This window comes from Macaca nemestrina, chromosome 14, assembly GCF_043159975.1.
Source record: "Macaca nemestrina isolate mMacNem1 chromosome 14, mMacNem.hap1, whole genome shotgun sequence".
NCBI lineage: Eukaryota > Metazoa > Chordata > Mammalia > Primates > Cercopithecidae > Macaca > Macaca nemestrina.
The window spans coordinates 43,737,933-43,760,269 of record NC_092138.1 but is presented as its reverse complement, the minus strand read 5'-3'; positions in this window follow the sequence as shown (position 1 = coordinate 43,760,269).

Genomic DNA, 22,337 nt, shown 5'->3' with positions numbered 1-22,337 from the left:
ATGCAGAGTATCATTTTACATTTATAAAATAGGTAAAAATATGTATAAAATGCATGATAAAATATATACTAAAATATTAAAAATAAAATTTTCCCTAAATAGAGAGATCACAGATTTTTTTTTCTTTATGCTCAGCTATGTGTTCTAACTTTAATGACACACAATGCAAGTTTAAAATGTTGCTATCTGCGTTAAGAATGCTTTCTGTTTCCTCCCTGACCCACTCTTCTTTCCCTAGGAGTTTGCCCAGCAGGTCATGAATGGGTGAGTGAGCTCTGTGGCATCCCTGGGCAGGGCAGCAGCGGATGGGGCCAGAGGTACACACCTGCCCAAAGCTGGGCTCATTAGATCCTCTCTCCTGAGAATTTCAAATTGGGATTCAGAATCAGCAGTCAGTTAACTGTGAGAATGAGAATCATACAAACAAACCTGGGGAACAGGGGCTGTCATTTGAGTGTGGCTATTCAAAAGCCATATGTACTGCTGAGCAGGCAGGAGAGTTTGGTCTGCAAAGAGAATAATCAATGGTAACAACAACAATGGATGCCATTCATTGTGTGCTCATTATGTGACAGGCAGTCTTCTAAGCATGCTGTAAGGACTAACTCATTGATAGGCACATCTAACTTTTAAGGTAGATTCTATCATTATCCTCATTGTGCATGTGAGAAAACCAAGACACACAGAGATTAGATGAATTAGAGAATAGTGCAGAGGGCAGAGAGATGAGAGACCATGTGGTCTCAGAGAGGCAGAGACCAGAAGAGTGGCTCCCTTGTGCCTCTGGGCATTGCAGGTCCTAGTTCTAGTCCCTTGTGAGGCCTGTTTGTATTTCCTGCCATCTGTTTCCAAGAGATTACTCTGACTCCTTAAGATAAACTCCTTGTTCTTCACAAGCTTGAGTGGATAACAGTTTCTTGCAGTTGAACAATCCTTGGCTAAGAGGGAGTATATGCTGGGGGTGACTACGTATAAAGTGTCTTTGATATCTTTAAATTCTTTTCATGTTATCTTTGAAAACAGCCCAGCAGAGGAAACAAAATGTTGCTAGAATTCATCACAAACAACCACGTACAATAAGTGGCATTGATTCTCCCAACTCACAAATAATTTTAGAAAGTATTAAAAATATGCCCACTAAGGAGAAGATACTCATTGAAAAACAGCCCTTGAGAGACTAAAGAAATCTCCAGGTACTCTCCCTCCTCTGCACAAAATGCATATTTATATAAATCTTTATATACTATTTCAGGAAGAGTTCACATATTGTAGTGTGGCTACCAGCTTCTGGATGAGAGGCTATTGCTTACAAAAATTGCCTTTTTTTTTAGGTTATGTATTTGTACAGTTTTGAGTTAGTATCATCTAACCAGAGTGTTGAATGTTTTAATAGCTTCTAGTCTAACTTTGTCAATCTCTAGATGGAGGACAATTTAAGGGAGCCCAAAGAGCATGGCTGGAGAAGGAACACAGAGACTGGAGCTTCAGAAATTACTATAGTGCCAACAAAAATAGTTACTGCAAGGTGCTAAAACTGGATAAGTAATTTCCTTTTCTGAGACTCGACACTCAAACTCTTTTCTTGCTAGGTTTTAGGATATACAGTGGTTCCCCCTTATCCATAGGGGGTACATTCTAAGACTCCCAGTGGATACCTGAAACCACGGATAATACTGAACCCTATGTATACTATGTTTTTTCCTATACATACATACCTATGATGAAGTTTAATATATAAATTAGGCACAGAAAGAGATCAACAACAATAAATAATAGCAAAATAGAACAATTGTAACAATATGCCAGCATCACTACTCTTGCACTTTGGAGCCACTGTGAAGTAAAACAAGGGTAACTTGAGCACTAGTGCTGTGATAACTCAACCGTGGATTTGATAACCGAGACTGCTACTGAGTGACTCACAAGTGGGTAGTGTAGACAGCACAGATACACTGAACCAAGGATGATTCACATCCCAGGCGGGATGGAGTGGGATGGTGTGAGATTTCATCACGCTACTCAGAATGGTGAGCAATGTAAAACTTATGAGTTCTTTATTTCTGGAAATTTCCATTTGATATTTTTGGACCATGGTTGACCGCGGGTAACAGAAACCACAGAAATCAAAATCGTGGATAAGAGGAGACTACAGAAAGATTTCTCCTTCTGGAGGTAATTTATATTTCAGTGTGGTGTTTGTCACGATTACTGAAAATGAGATAGACTTGCCTTGGAGCAATAGGATGTGTTTTTTCCCTGTGTTTCTTGTTTTGGTGTAGCAATGGCTATGTAAAACAGCTGGATAGATATTCTTACATAGAGGACCCAAAGAAAATTCAGTGGCCAAATATCCAGATGAAAAGAGAAGCATTCAGTTAATCATCTGGATGTTTTGTCTACACGAGGAGAAATCTGTGGATGTTTCCAAATATTTGAGAAAATATTTGGGAACATCCAGATGTTTGGCCTTATGCAGCTCAAACATTCAGATGTTTGACTAAATTTCGCCTTCCAACCGGATGCTTCGGCATCAAATAGACCCAGCCTTGGTTATAGTAATTACACATTGTTAACTGGTGTCACAGAAAATTGTTTGAGGGAAAAACACGACACACCAAAGTGTGGAGGTTATAAATAATCACAAACATTACTAGTGAGGAAAGAAGGAGGGAATCACACCTCTGACCAATCAGGATGCATCACCACTAATATAAATTGTCAGCAGTAATGTTCTCTTTGCAGAAGGCCTAATAATTAAAAATAATAAACATAAGCTGGTGGCTCCTACTGATGAAAACGAAGCCAGTAGCACTTGCAGTGTTTACAAAACATGAAGGATGTGAAAAGGAACATCCTCTGCTTTGAAATGAGTTGAAAATTCTAAACTTCATGGAAACGGGTTGAATGAGAGTTCAGTTTCCTCCTCTTATTTTAATGTGACCTTGCAGTGTCTCCGATTACAGTGTTCTTAAACTTGTGGGAATCAGCCTAATAAAAATACTGTAAAGAAATACAGCTCATCCCTCAGCTGTGGGCCGGCTGTGTAGATTACCATGGTGCAGGAGTCAGGATCTGCCTCCAGAAAGCAGACTCCGTTTTCTACACAGCAGTAACATGAACTTGAATGGAGGCGTTAAATGAGAAGATCATGTTTTGATTCTAATTAAGATTTTAAAACCTGATTTTTAGCCAACTTGTTGTTGGTGAAAAACAGCAATGCCATAAATAAAATAGCCACAGATGGACCCGGATATTTGTTATGAACAACCATCAAAAATGCTTTTATTTTAATTGATTGATACTGAACAAAAGTAGTATTCAGCCAAAACCTTACTGGTAGTCTTGTAATTATTTTTTTAACCAGTTCACCACTACATTCCAGGGGAACTTCAAGACATCCTACTGAGGAGTCTGGTACAACCTCTGCACCTGATGTGTGTTTGACTTTGCATACCAAGCCTGAAATTGTTCAAGAAAATTAATCTCTTGTATACTTGCAAAAACCTAGCTGGAAAGTAACCTAGATGTGGTCTGGGGTTCATTTTTAAAGTGAACAATCTTCAGAGAACCTGGGACTGGATTGCACTTAGCAATAATATGGTCTGTCATTGTTTGTAGGATGGGAATGACTGTTGCAAAGCCAATGCTAATTTTTCAAGGAACTTATCTAGAAGATGCAGAAGGAAGAAACAGACCTTAAACTCTAAAAGCATTTAATATTTTTAATTGTTTTCTGAAGAATTAAACTCTGGTTTGAGAAAGCATCTCAAACATTTTTTCATATCAGAGCAAAAGTTACCCAAGTATGATCCAGTTAAAAGACACGCATATTTTTAAATACCTATGATACACTCAGCTTGCTTTTGTTTTTAAAGAAACAGAAAATATGACTTTGGTTCTAAAAATGCCTTCATTGGAGTAGAGGAGGAAATATAATTGCTACACAAATTGTATGGATTCAATGGAGGAGTTAGCTATGATTTCTTTCTCTGATGACAGTGAAACTTTTCACCTTTACATGCCAACAAACTGGAAAAAATTTCCTACAGTGTTGTGCTCACAAGTGTGATAGGAGAATTGGAAATAATCAGTGTCAATTAGAAAGACCTTGGACATCATTGGGAATGCCTATTAGAAGGGATAGGAGCATGCTAGAAACAGATGGCTTGGGCAAGAATACTGGCTGTCTCTTCTAGCTTCCTGACCTCATGTAAGATATATAACATCTCTGTGCCTTGGTTTCCTCATCTGCAAAATGGGGATAATAATAGTAGTACATAATGGATAGGACTGCAGCCAGGATTAGATAACAGTATATGTAAAGCTTATAGATCCATGCCTGCTACATGAGTAACTTTTTAATCCAAAGTACATGAATCAAATTGCATTGAATCAAAAGTTTCGTGAAGACTTCAGATGAGAATGAGAACCAAATAAGCTATATCATAAGAGGCTGTGATCAGAAATAAAATGAGGTATGTTTTGACACTTAATGACATTCTAAAAGATTGGGCGGCAGCAAGATGTACACACGTGTCTGCAGAAAATGTGGTGAGGAGGTGGGGGGTTGGGCAAGGGAGATCAATCTCACAGCTTTCAATTAGGATTCTGTGGGCGGGGAAGAAAACTAGAATTCACAGGGAAGGAACTGGCTGATATTATTATTATTTTTTTTTGATGCAGCATTTCAGAAAACATAATCAATGGCATGGGTCCAGTTCTCATTTAGTAACCAAAGAACTAGCTGCAGCTGTTTTTTATGCCTGGTGGTGCCAGTTTGATAGTGTATAATCATATTTGCATAAAGATAAAAAGGAAGGTGTTATAGAACACAGTTAAGCCTATGGTTTCACCATGAATTAAAGGTAATTTCAGACTAATTAGGTATAATTTGTTAAGGAATTCTTCCCAGCAATGATGACTCTGATTTTGTAATTACAGGACAATGCTTACTGTGGCTTTCAAGGCAGGAGAAAGCACACCCGAGGGGGTCGTGTCCCACACTAGGCAGATCTAATGGTGCCACAAAAGACAGGTGTTTTGTCAGATTTCAGCCACACACTTTCACACCTGCAACGCATTAACTACCGCAGCAATGTTAATGAAGACCAGGTGCCTGTTCTCCAGCATAAATGAGGAACTGGCAGGAGATTTGCTGTTTGCTACCTGACGTCTACTCCTGAGTCTCTGAACCCCGTCCTTCTGGTTGAAGAGGAAGGTGAGTGGGGTAACAGGCTTTTGGGTACTTTTGCCTTGGTCCTTTTCAGTTGTGGGATGGATATACTGAAACATTGGCCTTCGCATTATGGTAGTGACCTCTTTACCCACCCATTGAATTTCCCATCAATTCCCACCCTAAAATAGTGGAAAACATTCTTCCAGCATTAAGTATCTCCAGGCTTTCTGAGCTGCTACCCCTTTTGTGCAGAGTTCAGCCTCTGAGAGTCCTGAAAATAGCTGATCTGCACAATCTACAAAATGGATTTCTGGAAAGTGCTGTGTTATCAGCTGCTACCAGGGAAAGTTTGATTGTAGCTACTTGAGTCTTTTCAAACTTGAAGTTTTGCCATTCCATCCGGAAATGAGTAATGGAGGCCTTGAGCAAGCCTTTTCACTTTAATAAAACACAAGGTTTTCATTGTGTGTGGGGCTACATCATTTTAATGCTCTCTGTTATGAAATACAAAATCTTTTTCTTCCTCCCTTAAGAAAAAACTCGGCAGCAAAGCTTTTCCCTCCTCTTTTTTTCCTCCTCTTCTTTGTTTCACCTCTTTGAGCTGCAGTTGTCTGCTCCCTGCAATTTCCAGCAGTTAAGTGAAAAGTTAATATTGTCACACACACACACACACACACACACACACACACACACACACACACACGCGAATTGAAAGTGAGGAAAAGAATGAGCCAGGTCTAGGTTCTCAACAGTAGAATATAATTATCTAAATAATTACCAGTGACTTCTGGCCATGACAAAACAGCTTCTTCACCCTGGGAGATGGAAGGATGGACAAATATCAAAATGCTTTACACTATTTAAATTCCAGGTCCTAATTAAGTTAGAAAAGAATGGATTCACAGACTTTTAGAGTAGCAGATCTGGGTGTGAAAAGGATCATTCAAATCCAGATTTCTTTTTTTTTTTTTTTTTTTTTTTTTTTGAGACGGAGTCTCGCTGTGTCGCCCAGGCTGGAGTGCAGTGGCGCGATCTCGGCTCACTTCAAGCTCCGCCTCCCAGGTTCACGCCATTCTCCTGCCTCAGCCTCCCGAGTAGCTGGGACTACAGGCGCCCGCCCCTGCGCCCGGCTAATTTTTTCTATTTTTAGTAGAGACGGGGTTTCACCATGGTCTCGATCTCCTGACCTTGTGATCCGCCCACCTCGGCCTCCCAAAGTGCTGGGATTACAGGCGTGAGCCACCACGCCCGGCCTTTAACTCTTCAATCTCTGAAGTGAATATATTGGACAATCCTTCAGAAACGGATACTCACACTCTTGAGGTGACCTGCTAGTAACATAGATCCAAACCATTCATTTCAGGTCATTCTACAGTGTTTTTCAAGACATGTTTGCAATGAGCTTACATAAGATTTTCAAGAGGCACCATGGAGGTACAAATATAGCTGGGGAGTTTCCAGAAATCTCTGGCTTTCCCTTTCCAGGTCCCACCACCTACAACTAAAGCAATTTTAGTTTTCAATTTACTTTATTGATTTGGTGTCTATCAATGATTTAATATATTACTTTTTTTTGGATTAATACCAAAACCTTTGACTACAGCTGCCAAAGAATACCCTATCTTATGGCAGAAAACACTTATGCCTTTACCAAGTACTCAAGTATTTGAGCAAATCCAAATTCTTCATGTAGACAATGTTAGCCTTGTATGCAGATTGTCCTGAAGGCCACTTCTGTGCACAAGTGCTGAGACATTTGGACAGAGTGAGAAATCATGTCATGTTTTCACTGTTTCTAGCAAGCTTAATGTCTAAAGCAAATGAATTACCTCTTATGCTACTAAAAATTTGGACTATAGGTACTGACCAGGAAACTCAACTTCAAATCCATGACTCCCCAGTCTTATTAAAAGCCCAGCTGAGATCACTGACATTTGAGAGATTATCTCAGGCCTTGCTACTCAATGTATGATCTATGGACTGGCAACAGTGACATAATCTGAGAACTTGTCAGAAATGCCAAATCTCAGTCCCCAACTCAGACTTACTAAATCATAATCTACATTTAAAAAACTCCTCTGTTGTTGAGTCAACATATTGACTCATTTGCCTATTAAACTTTAACATTGTAATCATGTATTCTTCTAGATCAGAAATTCTTAATTTGGGATCCTTTGAGTCCATAAATTGGCCTCAGGTTTATCAACTCACTGCAATTAAATGCAAAATTGAATCTGTGTGGAGGTGTGGCTGTGCATGTTTGTGTTTTAACCCATAGATCCTTGTTTTTGGTAAAGAGGAGTCATAATTTTTCAGCTTTTCAAAAGTATTGCAAACTATAAAAATAAAGGACTACTTATTTGTAGTGACCATGCACTTCTCTGGGTAGTGTGCTGGGACAGAACTCCAGACATAAAAATGATATCATAAAATTATAATTGAATTTTCTGAGCTTCTGCTGAGTGTAAAACTAAATTGTTTTTGCATCTTCTGCAAACAGGTGTTCAATGAATATGGCATTCAATTACAAAACTCTCCAAAGACAAAATTTCCGGGACAGATTCGTGAAATAGTTAATGAATACTGCACAGCAGTAACAATTGAACTGTGCTGGAAAAATAAGAATTGACAAGGATGAAAAACATTAAAAGGGCACTTAACCCAGAGAACTAAGAATTAAAGTACACACCTAATGAGGGTTGGACTCTATTTTCTTGCTGCTTGCTCTCCCATGCATATAGTGTCTGACCATAGCTACTTGAAAAATATCTTTTGTCAAACACATTGATTCAACAAATACTTACTAAATGCCAACTATGTGGTAATGTGGAATTATAATTAAGAGATATCTTAAAATCACTCTGTCTGGATTTCAAGTCCAGCTCCACTGTTCAGAGCTACAAGATCTTTGGCAAATTTCTTCTCCTCCCTGTGTCTAAAATGAAGATAACAATAGCACCTAACCTATAGGCCTGTGATGAGGGCTATATTAGTTAATGCACGTAAGTTCTCAAAACATTCCCTGCATGTAGTAAGCACTCAATAAGTAGTGACTATTACTAGGTACCTGGCACTTCTCTAGGCTTTGAGCTCCTCAAAGCTCTCATAGGTCTTTTATGAGGGAATAATAGATATTGAATAATTAATTATATAATTAATTACTATAAATTGTGATACATGCTATGGATGGAGAAGTATAAGCTGCTTTTAAGAAGACCTGACCAGAGATGGGAGGTCAAGAAAGTTTCCCTGAGGAGGTGAGTTTTAGGTGAAGGGGAATAGGGAATGGGAGAGAGAGCAAGCAAGGTCCAGGGGGGCTGGAGCTCAGCAAGTGGTCAGCAAAGGGTGTACAGGAAGCTGATGAGGTAGACAGGGCCTGGGTCATGCTATGCTTTCTGGAGAGTCTTGGCCTTTAAGAAATTTGAGGTGTACAGAAAAGGTTTTAATCAAGGGAATGACATGAGCAGGTTTAAATTTTTAATGTATCTCTCCAACAGGCATGTGGAAAATTGATTATAAATAAAATCAGTAACCGTGGAGACACAAGTTAGGAAGCATTGAGTATAATATGAAAGAATCAATTGTACCATTTTGTAGGATGTTGACAGTGAAAGATAGAGCTGGATGAATTCGAGAAACATTTAGTAGGTAAAGCAAGGAGGACTTGGGGTTGATAGAGTCCTGATTGAATTGTATTGTGCTTTTCCTTTTTATTTCTTCAAGACAATAAGAGACATGCAAAAGTGACTTTATTCCTCTATTTTTCCTTCAATTTGTAAACACAGACCCACTTATTCTCACAGGCTTCCCTTAGCTTCATATATGACCCTTAACATCCTCCCATAGATCCGTATATAATTCATATTGTAAATAGCCTTCTCATGTAAGACTGCTCCTGTTCATTTCAGAAGGAAATTCATTTATGCTTATAAGACAAAACTGTTTTCTGTTGACACTTCTTGAAAGCTTTTCAAGTTCTTTGAGGTGCCTGGGGTAGGTAGGACTAGATAAAATCTTAATTTTGCCTTTCTTAGAAGGAATACAACAAACAATATATTCTCATAGTTGTGATATACACACAGGATGTTAGTTATTATCCATCTCCACCTGCTTAGTGTTGAAAGGGTGGGGGAAAAACCACCCTTTCAACATTAAGCAGGTGGAGATGGATAATAACTAACATCCTGTGTGTAAAATCTTTGCTTTTGTTTTCCTTGGGGGATACAAGCAGTGAAGAGCCCAGTTACTCAGAATTCCTAGTGTTTCTGCTTTCTGCATACATTTGAGCATATTTAATCTTAATCCAGGACTTATGCTTCCTTATTTCATTGTGGAGGGGATGACATGATAACAATTGTTATTTCCCCCCAAAGAAAAAGAAGACAGTTATAAGAGGAACTAAGAACGTATCAAGTAGGTTATAATATTAAGAGTAATAAAATGGTAATTATAGATGACTGTTAGAGAGGCTAGCACTTAACCAGGTGCCTGTAACCACCTTCAGAGTAGTAGTATTCCCAGTTGCCTAGGAAACCAAGGCACTCCATTAGGCTTACGTTGGCCCTGATCCTAAAGCAGCACCCACCCCTTGGTTTTGTGGGATTCTTCTGGCTTTGTCCTATCCTATACCCCAAAATCCCACCTCTTGTGTTTCTACACAGAACTCTGTCCTTAAATATTGTTTCCCACTTCTGTCCTCTCATTCCCTGAGCCTCTTCTCTTTAAGGTGATGGCCAAGAAATTAGAGAAAAGAATGCATTGAGGTGTGAATGACTCTTTTCTTTTGCATTGGCATTGCATGAGAACATAGTGAAGGAACCCCAGGCATACCTCTGATAGGCAGACAGTGCAGCTCCTTGGGATGCACAGGGGTGCAAAAATATTTTTCAGACCTTATTAAGTGATGTCCTGTTGATGGCACTCATGGCTCAATAATCTGTTGGGTTTTTTCCTTAAGTAAAGAAGGTGAGGGTTTTGGGCTCCTGGCCCTCACCCAGACTGGGTTTGCACAGCCCTGAAGTCTGAGCTGAATTCTGCCATCTCTCCAACGGTGCTTAATTGCTTTTAATTATCCCTCCACTGAAGCTGAACCATCCTTCACCCGGGTCACACCACAGAACATGGCTCATAAGTTTTACAAGCCACCTTGTGTATCCCATCCATGTGTGCAGCCACCTTTTCTGACCGTAAACAATCCATCAGCCAGCTATCCCTGTCCCTGAAAAGGTCTGGATGCTAAGAGTAAGATCAGGCTCTTCTTGGGGTCACTATGTTGACTACCATTGTACCAGGAAGCCTGGAGATGAACTTGAGACTTGAATTTTAAATCATAAGATTGCACATCAACTGGACTTTAACATGGTCTTCCTTTAATTCACCTATGAATGCAATCAAATTTGAGAAAACTAAAGGGATTTGCATTTCCTAAGCCCAATTCTCTTGCTAAACTGTGAATTCTCACTCTGAATCTCTAGTGAGATCTTAGGCACCAGGTCTAAGTCCTCATTTGAATTCAGTAAATACTTGCAAAATAAATGAAAAGCCCAATATTTATGGGTGGCTTGCATAGTGAGGGTCCTTACTTATAAGAGGATTAAATAGAAACCAATAAGATCCAAAATGTATTTTTACACTGACCCTGGTCAGTATCTCAACATAGATGTCTTCATTCATTCATTCCTTCATTCATTCATTCCTCAGTCTTTCTGAGAGAAGCTTAGAGAAGGGAGGTGGAGAGTTTTCAGTCAAAGGAGCTAAATTCTGAGAATTTTGACTTTTTTCCTTTCTGGATTGACCATGAAGGCATCCAGGAATATGTTTTTGTTTATCTGTGAAGGATACTAGGTACAAATACAACTGAGGAATACACCTCTCCTCAAATAAATTGATTAGACTAGCTAGTTGTCTCAAGCAGGCCTTGGTAAGAGCAGTGCTTCTCGAAGAGGGGTATTGGTTCCATAGATAAAGGTGAGATGGCTTTTAGAGGTCCCTGAATGAATGCCTTTTTATTGTTCTAATATAGCATTTAATATTCTATTCTATTGCTTGTAAGTGATATCAGTTTCCATTTAGCAGTGATGAAAAGTTTCCATTAAAAATGCATGTATGTTAGTTAAGGAAAGTGAGCCATTAAAATAAAAATGTTGATAACAATACCAGTCAGTGATAACCGAAAATGTCAAGTCATGAAAGATGCTACATAAGTGATTGGACTTTGGGAATCTTTGGGATAGAAGATGCAGCGATTTGAATAAAGGCTGCAGGGAGCTATAGAAGGCAGGGCACTCAGTGGAAGGTGTGGGGTGGGAACGAAAAGAAGCAGAGGGATATCTACACCTGCTAGCATAAGAGCATGCAAGGGAGTTGACAGGAGGCTGATGTCTGCAAACAGTCCCCGTCTTGTGGAGGAGTAGTGGTTTCAGAGTGAAGCATGGTGAGGACACCTGGTGTGGTGAGAGAGCTCTCCACTCGCCTAAAACCCAACTCCCTAGGGAATGTCTGCACCAGCCCTGGCAGCATAGAGCTCCAGGATTTTTCCAGCTGGCTACTTCCCTACCCTCTCCTACATTCCAATATCATTTCCCCCTTTTCAGTTCCACCAGAGATAGAGATTCCTCAAGGCCTTGAGTATTTCAGATGAAATGATTTCGACACCAAAATTGCTTTATGCTCACCAGAGAATGTCCTATCCAGTTGGAAATAAGGCCCATTTGAATTTGCCCCCTTTGTCCTTCCAAATGTCACTGGATGAGGGAGAGGACTTGGCAGAAGAATGTAGTCGGTTTTGGCAGAAGCATCCAAAAGCCTCGGATCCCCTGATATACAATACAAGCCGTGGAAGTGTCCAGTCTTTGAGTCCGTGTGCCTCTGTGGGAATGTGGGTGAGGGTGGAGGTATGGGTGTGGGTGCACGTTTGTGTAAGGGGTGAAAAAAGAATCTTTGTTGGAATAAAGAAAGGCATGCAACGGGGATCAGCTAGACAGCCAACCCTGAGGGAGTGAGGGAAAGAGAAGACTGTAGCTGACTCCAAGTCAGTAAATGCAAATTGCAGCGGAAGGTTGACCTTTTACTGTAACCGAAGTCAGCTGCAGGTTGTAACCTCATGCCATTAATTATAACTCAGCATACCTTTGGTGGGCTCTCCTATTGGCCTTGATCTCCCTCATCCTCCCTCTCCACCACTTCCCTCCTTAGTCCCCACCCCACTGAAAGGCTCATGTTGCCGGCTGCACTCTGAGATAAAATACTTTTAAAAGTAATGGGTCTAATAGAACTGGAGTCAATTCTATACATTTCACTTTTTTTGCAAAAGAAATTGTTTTGTGTTGAAGACTGAGATGGTCGGAGAAGGCCCATTTGAAAAAAATTAGCTAAAGCTTAGATGAACAGAGTCCTTGACTGAAAAAGTTAAACATTCATCAGAGACTGGAATGTAATAATGTACCCCCATTCTCCTTTTGGAAAAGGTTTGCAAGCATTTTGCTGCATGACTGGTAACCTACAAAGATACAATTTAAAAGTAGATGTATAAAGGAAATATAAGCCAGAGAATTCTGTGCACAGGTCAAGAAAGAAACTTACATAATAGGTCTAGGAATAATTTGAAACTTCTGGGCCCTTCTTTCTGTTCCATTTCTTGTTGGATTGTTTTAGCAAATCTGTATTCATTTGTGTGAGAATCTTTGGATTTTATCTCAACTGAAAGAATGGAAAACTGCACACAGACATTTTATACAGACAGCACTGGCTTCACATGACATGTGCGGTTGCACAGAATCCTGTGTTTAGAAGGGCCCTGCCCTTGGTTTAATGCTCTGCTGTGAACATCCCGAAGCCCTGAATAACCTTAAACAAATGGCCCCACGTTTTCATTTTGTACCTTGTTTGCCCTTCTGGTATAGAGGCTCTGGAAAGTGAAGCATATTAATGGTTGGTGAAGCCAGTACCAAACTCGGAAAAAGCTGATGTCTTCTGGGCTAATATTGTTTCTGGAAGAAGTTAAAATTCAGAATAAAACAAATATATGCCCTTAAAACACAAAGTTGTACAATTATCCATGTTTTGGTACTTTGAATAATTAACTGACCCAGAGTACACTAGATTTTCCATAGTTTACTTTGTTTAGCTTGTCCAAAGCCTCTTGATATTCTCCTATTTTAGTTCTTTTGTTCATATATTAGATAAACATCTAATATGATCATGATACTATTTTAAAATCACATGAAACAGCAAAGACTAAAACACCGCAATGCCCTCAGGAAAGTTTCTCTTCTCTACAGGGAATGATACAATTAAAAATTGCAAAAACAAAATCTGACACAAGCTTGAAAGAAAGAAAAAACTGCATTGAGATACAACAAATGTTTGAGAACAGAGGAAGGAAATACAGTTCACATTGGGAGGATGAGGAAAGGTAATGAAGATCATGATACACATAAGTGTGTGTGTGTGTATGTATGTGTGTGTATATATATGTGTGTGTGTATAATTTCAATATACAGAAAAGTGATCAAAGGATATTTTTGGAGCAAGGAATGATGTAAATATATAGGGAAGGGAGAACAAATGGCATGTTCAGGCAGCAGTGGCTAGAACAGAGTGACTGGTGTATGAGATACAGATGGGAGGGAGGTGTTATTGGAAAGGAGCTAAGACCAGATTGTGGTGTGGGCAGTTTATTTAGTAGCAACTGCTAATGGAAATAGGGCTAATGGAATAGGAGAAATGGTTATATAGGTCTATGAGTTTTCTATACTGAAAAAAAAAATTAGAAACTGTCACTCTAGTCTCACCTGGTAATTGAGATTAGGGCCAAGAGAGACCACACAGAGAATGTGAATACAAACAGAGCTATGGTGCATTCCCTAACAGTAAGGATCAGTACCATGTGGTCTTACTGGGAGAAGGAGAAGGAAGAAGAACCTTCTCATTCCTATGCAGTCTTAACACTGAGGTTCAGCTTAGGACTTTCCCACAGGTGAACAAACCTGGGGAACTGTCCTTAAACACCTCCACCATTGGTTGTCTGCTTTTCTGTGTCTTGAAGATATTGGTCCACTTTCCATAGCATCTTCATTTGAATTGTTATGAAAGAAATATGTAAAAAACATATGAAAATGTTTGGAGTTGGAAAACCAACAACATAGAGACTGTGTATTCAAAGCACTTATTTTGTATATAAAATTAAATGGATGGATGAAGCCATGTATGGGTTTATGCTGGTATGAAACATACCAAAGTTTTAACAGTGATGGTGTTATCTTTACATGCTAAGATTATGAGTGATTTTTATTTTGAACAATTTTCATTTTGGGCTTGGTTTTGTTTAGTTTTTGAAGATTTTAGAGAAAAGTGCGTTACTATGATTAGATTAAAATTCCATTTTGGGGGCTTGGATGTATTTAGCATTAAATCCATCCACAAAATTATCATTTTAGAAAATATTTTATGATGTTGCAGTGTATCCATCCTGAATCTTTAGTGCCATGTGGTACAGTGTGTCAGGATTTGGTTTATTAAGAAGACCAATAGGTGCAATGCTGAATAATCTGATGTTGCTTGACTAGCGTAGGAATGCATCTGGAATTTTTTTTCTTTACATAATTTGTTCTACCTTTAGTTTTATAAAAATATTTTCCAGGCTACACTTTGATGGTGGGATTTCCAGTTGTAAAAAGTTCTTTCAAATTTTGGATGCAGAATTTACTATTGCCCCAGGGTTTCTTGGAAGAGAATTAGAGTTCTGTTTTTCTTATGAAACATATTCAAAGAGATGAATTACTTTTCCATGCAATAAACTCAAGTAAAAAGTGAGATGCAATGTCAGTGATGATGTGACCGCTCATTTGGAGATGTCCCACTCAAGCAGCTCAAATAATTTCCTGTGTTATGTCTTGGGCCAAAAAGCTATTGAAAGAATATAATTTCAAAATGCAATGTTTGCTGCGAGAATGTCAACTGTTGACAATGTATTCAGCATACTTATATACTGATTTGTATTTCATCCAAGTTCACATACTGGTTCTAGGTATTTTTAATTGTGATCATATTAGTAAGTTGTTTCTCATTCCTAAGTGCTTTTAGTTGATTATATATGTCAATGAACATGTAAATGTTAGATTGAGCCATATGATATTATAGGTAAGATTCTTTGTACTTATTTTGATAAATCATAAAAGGTTTATATTTTGTCCCATCTACTTTATCATTTCTTTATGTATTTACATGTATTTGTACAGTTTATGAACTATTTGATATAATTTGGGGACATTGTGCCCTCTTACCTCTAAATGCTATAGTTTGTATTTCGTAAGAAGATAAGAAATTAGAAGAGATTTCCTAAGAAGAGATATTCTCTTTTCTACCCACAGAACCATTACAAAATAAGAAAATCTGACGTTAATACAATGCTGTTATTTAATTCACAGTCCAAACTCATGTTCTCAATTGTCTCAACAACACCCTTTATAAAAATTTTTTCCTGGCCCAGCATCCAACCTAGGGTCACGCTCTATATTTGTGTCTCTGTAGTCTCTGTTGATTTAGAACTGTTGCTTGGCCTATCTTTGTCTCTCTTGACCTTGCTATTCAAGAGTTCAGGCCAGTTGTTTTGCAGAATGACTCTCAGTTTGGGTTTGCCTGATGTTTCCTTATGATTAGAGTCTGGCTATGCTTTTTATAAAAAATATCACAGAAGTGATGGGTGCTGTTTTGTCCTTCTCAGATAATCCTAACAGGAGGTAAAATATATTAGTTTGTCCCAGTGTTGGTGGTGTTAACTTTCATCACTGATTAAGGTGGTATCTGCCAAGTTTCTCCACTCTAAAATTCTATTATAAAGTTATCCTTTATAAGTAATAAGGAATTTGTGGAGAGTTACTTTGAAACTGTGTAAATATCCTAATCCTCATCAAACTTTCACCCATTCGTTGGGGATTTTCTAACCCCATCATTCTGTTTGCTTTTGTTGATTGGCATTGTACTGTAAGGAAGAGGTTTTTCCTTCTCCACTCTGTTTATTTGTTCATTAATTTATTTTTATAAATATAGTATTTAATATGTTTCCGTCTTCACTTGATCTTAGCCAAAAGGTGGGGAAGTGTTCGTTTTGATCTTTAAAATGTCAATTTTAAGTGGTTCAGCCAAATACTTCATGCCATGCACTTAGACTGGAAATATACCAAGCTTGTATCTTCATAGCCCATTGTATTTTTAATTAAAAATATTATTCATAGACTAATTTTAAATTATGGCATGTTCTTTACTTTGTGACTATGTCAGTCTCTATTTTGATTGTCAATGTTAAAACCTCTACCCATCCCCTTTACTCACAATAACACATTTCACTCTGCTTGTGTTGAAACAGCTGTAAGGTGAGCCCTTAGTGTAATCTAGTCTATATTGAAGGCAGTGCGAGTTGTGGATGTATGAATATGAACAATGTTTTTAATGCTCATTCAAATATTTTGTTTTCATAAAGTCCCTGTTCTGTTTTTAAAACTTAAGATTGATAACCATGATTTTAGGGAGGACAGAAATTGAACTCATCTGGTAATAAATGCAGAATACAAATTTCTCCTTCAGCCGGTTTACCTGCACATTTGTGGTATATAGTTGTCATTTTTACAACAGTGAAAAAATCAAAGTATTATATGTAATTGTTAAAAGAATTTCCCCAAATTGAATGAATGTGTTTTAAATTCCACTTACCTTTTGTTTTATGTCTATAATCTAAGGCATTTAAAATGTTAGAAGATTTTTGAATCTTCAACACTTTTTGAAGATTCTAATGTGGTCTTCTGAGATTCTGCGTGTTGTCTTTAAAGAGATCTTGTCAGAGTTACATTTCTTTAATAGTGAAGTTTATATATTTAAATTAAGAAAATAAAGGCAAAAAACAGTCATTCATAATATAAAAATAGTACAGTCGTATACCAATTAATGGCATTCCAGTCAATGACAGATCAAATATATGACAGTGGTTTCTTAAGATTATAATATGGCATTTTTTTCTGTACTTTTTCCATGTTTGGATATACACAACTTACTGATGATTACAATTGCCTATAGTACTCAATACAGTAACAGGCTGTATACATTGGTAGCCTAGGACCAATAGGCTATACTATATAGTCTAGGTGTGTAGGAGGGTATACCATCTAGGTTGTGCAATACACTCTATGACGTTCACACAATGAAACACTTAAGGACACATTTCTCAGAACATAACCCATCGTTAAGTGACATATAACAGAAGTACCTATATAATAATTTCTATGAGGATTAAATGAGATATTTGTAAGACACATAGCTCATGCTTGATATTTTTGACATAAAATGTTAGCTATTATTACTCTAATTCTTAATATAGTAATTGCTACAGCTCTTAATTTCTTTAAAGCAAACCTCAAAAGGTAATTTCTGTAGTGATGTAAAAAGGAACTGATGCAAATAACTGTTGCATGGAGTAGTTGAAAGAATATGAAGTTTCAGTGTTAGATTGTGTGTTCCATTCATCCCAATGGGTTTTAATTCCAGTTTCAATACTTACTAGTTGACAGGAAGGCCAGTTTCATGATTTCTCAGCTAACCTATATTTAAAAGGTGGGGCGTGAATGATGCTATCACTTTCATATGAAAGAATGTCTCAAGTGGTCTAACGAGAAAAGGTTAATATACAAGTGGTAAATATGTGGAGTAGAGGTCAGAGAATTAGAGAGGAGACAGGAGGAGGAGGGGCAGAGTGTCCTTGTGGACAGCAGGAGGTGGTCCTGACTAACGTTGCTTGTGGAGACATTAAAGTGAAATGCTATACAACGCTTCCATAATTTTCAGTGGTGGGCTAACTCCATTTAAAGAGACTGGCTAGGCCAGGTGTGGTGACTAACACCTGTAATCCCAGCACTTTGGGAGGCTGGGGGTGGGGTGGATCACTTGAGTTCAGGAGTTTGAGAGCAGCCTGGAAAACATGGAAAAACCCCATCTCTATTAAAAATACAAAAATTATCTGGGTATGGTGGCAGGTGCCTGAAATCCCAGCTACTTGGGAGGCTGAGGCAGGAGAACTGCTTGAACCTGGGAGGCACGGGTTGTAGTGAGCTGAGATCGTGCCACTGCACTCCAGCCTGGGTGACAGAGCAAGACTCCATCTCAATAAATAAATAAAATAAAATGAAATAATAAAGAGACTTGCCAAAATTACACTCCAAGGACCTCTGGCTCTCAGTTTCCTCAACTGCGACATGGAGAAAATTTATATTTACAGAGTTGTTGTCAGGACTGTGTGCTTAATACCTTTTGGGTACTCAGAAACAGTCCTGTCAAGCACCTACTGTAAGTCAATAACCCAGATTATTTTCTGATTCACTCCATTTCCTGACATGGCTGATGTCTTAGCTCTACAGACAGACACAAGTTTGGGTTGGTTTGTTGGTTCTGTCGTCGTTTGTCCAGGCTGAAGGCAGTTTGCATGGGAAGTAGTAGCTTGTGTTCAGGGAAGAAATTGTGAAGGGATCACAGGTGGCATTAAGCAGGAACCTGGATGAGCAACATGTTAAGATGTGGTAGTGGTTTGGCAGCATTCCCACAAAAGAGGGAGATTTGATTGTTAGAAGAGTCCTTGGAAGTTGAAAATGTTCTTCGTAAGCTTGTTTACAATAATAAAATGGGAAGACAAGGAGGTAGAAAGATACAGAGTTGGATGATAGAGAAAAAAATCTTACTACTGAGCAAGGGAGTTATTGAAGGGAATAAACTAAGGAACAGAACCAAAGGAGAGGAACAGAGATGGAAACCTTGGTAAGAAAAAAAGCTTCGATGATGGAAATAAAGTACAGTATATTCCATTAACTGCTTCAGCGAGTCCTTGACTGAATTCTAGTTAAAATAAGATATTTTAAAGAGTGAAGAGACATTTCCTTTAAATGTCCACATTTACAACTTTTCTATGTGAAGTCCAAGGCTTTAGCCTCAGTATGACAAATGTAGCCAGGTATCATTAATCAGATTAGATTTTTATGTTAAACTTGCTTATGACATGAAAATGTATTTTACAGAAAAACATTTTGTGTTTGATTTTCTCAGATTTTCTGTGAAATCAAAAAAATTAAAAATCTGCCTTTATTGGAAAAATAATGTCCAACATACAAGACTTTATATTTTTAAAATATGACAATGAGATGTATTGAGAAAAGGCTGAGTGTGTCCTGGGAGGTGGAAGGCCTCGATCTTAGCCATTGAGCTATTACTCATTAGATACAAAATCGAAAAATGTTCTCTTCCTGGTGAAATAAGGGTGATGACTCTAATGTTGAAGAGCTTTCCAGATTTGATAGTGGAAGATCCCATGTTCCCTCCCTTCCTCAGTGAAGATCCATAGACAAGTGTGTGATAAGAACACCTACACTGGGGGTGAGCTGAGTGGAGGGCTCGACTCTCCTTAGTACCTTCCTTGGTAACATCAACTTTAAAATTTTTAACAATATTTAGGCATAACAATTATTCTTCAGACAGTCTTATTTTTTCTTTTTAAGTGCATTTAGGACCATAATAGGCATTATGAAACATCTGAGGATGCATTGTTCAAAGTTTAGAGGTCACATACACAATCACACTCATTTGCTCACTTTCTCCATACTCTCTTTAAATGCGTTAGGGAGATTGGGACATTTAATTAGGGTGAGTTAAAAATAAGTGCCTTGGGCTGGGAACCGTGGCTCATGCCTGTAATCCCAGCACTTTGGGAGGCTGAGGTAGGTGGGTCATGAGGTCAGGAGATCGAGACCATCCTGAGTAATACAGAGAAACCCCATCTCTACTAAAAATACAAAAAAAAAAAAAAAAAAAAAAAATTAGCCAGGTGTGGTGGCAGGCACCTGTAGTCCCAGCTACTCGGGAGGCTGAGGCAGGAGAACTTGGGATGTGGAGCTTGCAGTGAGCTGAGGTCGCACCACTGTACTCCAGCCTGGGCGACAGAGCGAGACTCCATCTCAAAAAAAAAAAAAAAAAAGCCTTGGTTTGTCTACTGATTTACAGCTGTTCTAAAGATACAGTTTTAGACTGAGTGCAGTGGCTCACGCCTGTAATCCCAACACTTTGGGAGGCCAAGGTGGGTGGATCACGAGGTCAGGAGATCGAGACCATCCTGGCTAACACGGTGAAACCCTGTCTCTACTAAAAACACAAAAAATTAGCCAGGCGTGGTGGCGGGCGCCTGTAGTCCCAGCTACTCGGGAGGCTGAGGCAGGAGAATGGTGTGAACCTGGGAGGTGGAACTTGCAGTGAGGCGAGATCACGCCACTGCACTCCAGCCTGGGCGACAGAGCGAGACTCTGTCTCAAAAGAAAAAAAAAAAAAAAAAAAAGATACAGTTTTAAATAAAGACAATTATTTTAATTGAATATTTATAATAAATGTTACTAAAATATAAAAATCAGAATTCTAGACATTAAAGATATTGTGTTTCTTGCCAGTTGATTTTTAAAGAATGGATATAAAATAATCAACACAGAAAAAAAATCCTCAAAAAATCTGAATTTAGAGATTAGCATTTTTTAGAACATATTCAGCATATGGCATTTCTTCTTTGTGGCATTATAAAACTTTCTAAGACTTTGTATTAAGTGTATTTAACATAACAGTTTCAAAGTGATAACAAACTATATAAATGAAGCAACTATATTTTCCTTCTTTTTTTTTGACTTTTCTTCCCTTAATGTTAATCTTTTTTCCTTATGAGCTGTTAGTTAACTCATGTTGTATAAATCGGAATGAACTAACTAGAAGGTTCTAAGGCTTAGGTTCTAGTTGGGTTCTGTTCTACATCTTAAAATCATTTAAACACTCCACTCTCAGGTTTCTTATCTACAGAATGGTGTGATGGAACAAGTTGATCTATATAGTTCCTTCTCTTCTGACATCCTATGATTTTATTAGTCTTTGGCTATGGACAAACCGCAGGGTTTCATACTCATGAAGGCAATTTAATCAATGTGAAAGGCAATCTGGATCATTTACCTCAACATTGCCTTTATTTTTAATTGTATGGTAGAAATTCTTTTTCTTTTTGGTTTAGCTGGATAATTGCTTGAATACTTTCCAGGACCATTTTGCAGCAGAATTTCAAATTTCAACTTCCATACTATCTGATTGCCGTTACACTCCGTTGACTGCTAATCCTGGTCTGAGGGCCTTTTCCTTTTTGAATTTAACAAGTATTCTGAATACACAAACTCATATGGAATTAACAATAACTGAAAAATAAATGCACCCATTCCACTGTGAGGATTTGCTGGGTTCTGGTGCCTGTTTTTATTGCATCTTTAATGTGTGTGCTATCTATGTCAGTTCATGGAATTGCATGTGGAGGAGTCTATGACTGCTTTTGAATCATTTCTTTCCTGCTATATAAACCCCTAGTTTTAGTCAGTCAGGGAGATGGATTTGAGATCAAACTCCCATCTCCTTGCCTGCAGCACCAGATTAAAGTCTTCTTCCTTGGCAATACTTGTCGTCTCAGTGATTGGCTTTCTGTGCGGTGAGCAGAAGGACCTAGACCAAAACCCTGGTATTTCAGTAACATGCCCCGACACTTTGCTAGATCTCAGATTGTCATCAATAGTGCAGTCCAAGAGATAGGAAGAATAGTTTATAAGAGCTCTATAAAGACTATAAGATACTTTGTTTTACATTCTGGATCTTTTTAAGAGAGTTATGTCTCCAATTGCCTTTCAGAATCAGAATAAAAAGTTTTGGAATATCAATTGTTCTATGTACGCTGTATCTCTTTGTTCCCTTAATGCATGATGGGAGTTACCTATATAAAGAACGTTCTCTGAAAGTGGGGCTCAAGGGAGGAGTTTATGATCATCTACCTATAAAAAAATCATTATATCACATCAAAAGTCTTAAATGAGCTTAGGATGTTGAAAGGAATTTCAGAGACATCTGATTCAAACTACTCACTTAAAAAGTGTAGAAATTGGGGTCCAGCATGGGTCTATTAGTGAAAAGAGCTCAACCTTAAAGCTTTAGACACTAAAGCTTTGGACTTTAGTCCAAATTTTTGGACTTTTCTGCCAAAATATGTAAGTTTAATTCTTAAGAATTCTTACATCAGTTATTCTTCCCTTAATAGTATTTAATATAAGACACCTAAAATGTA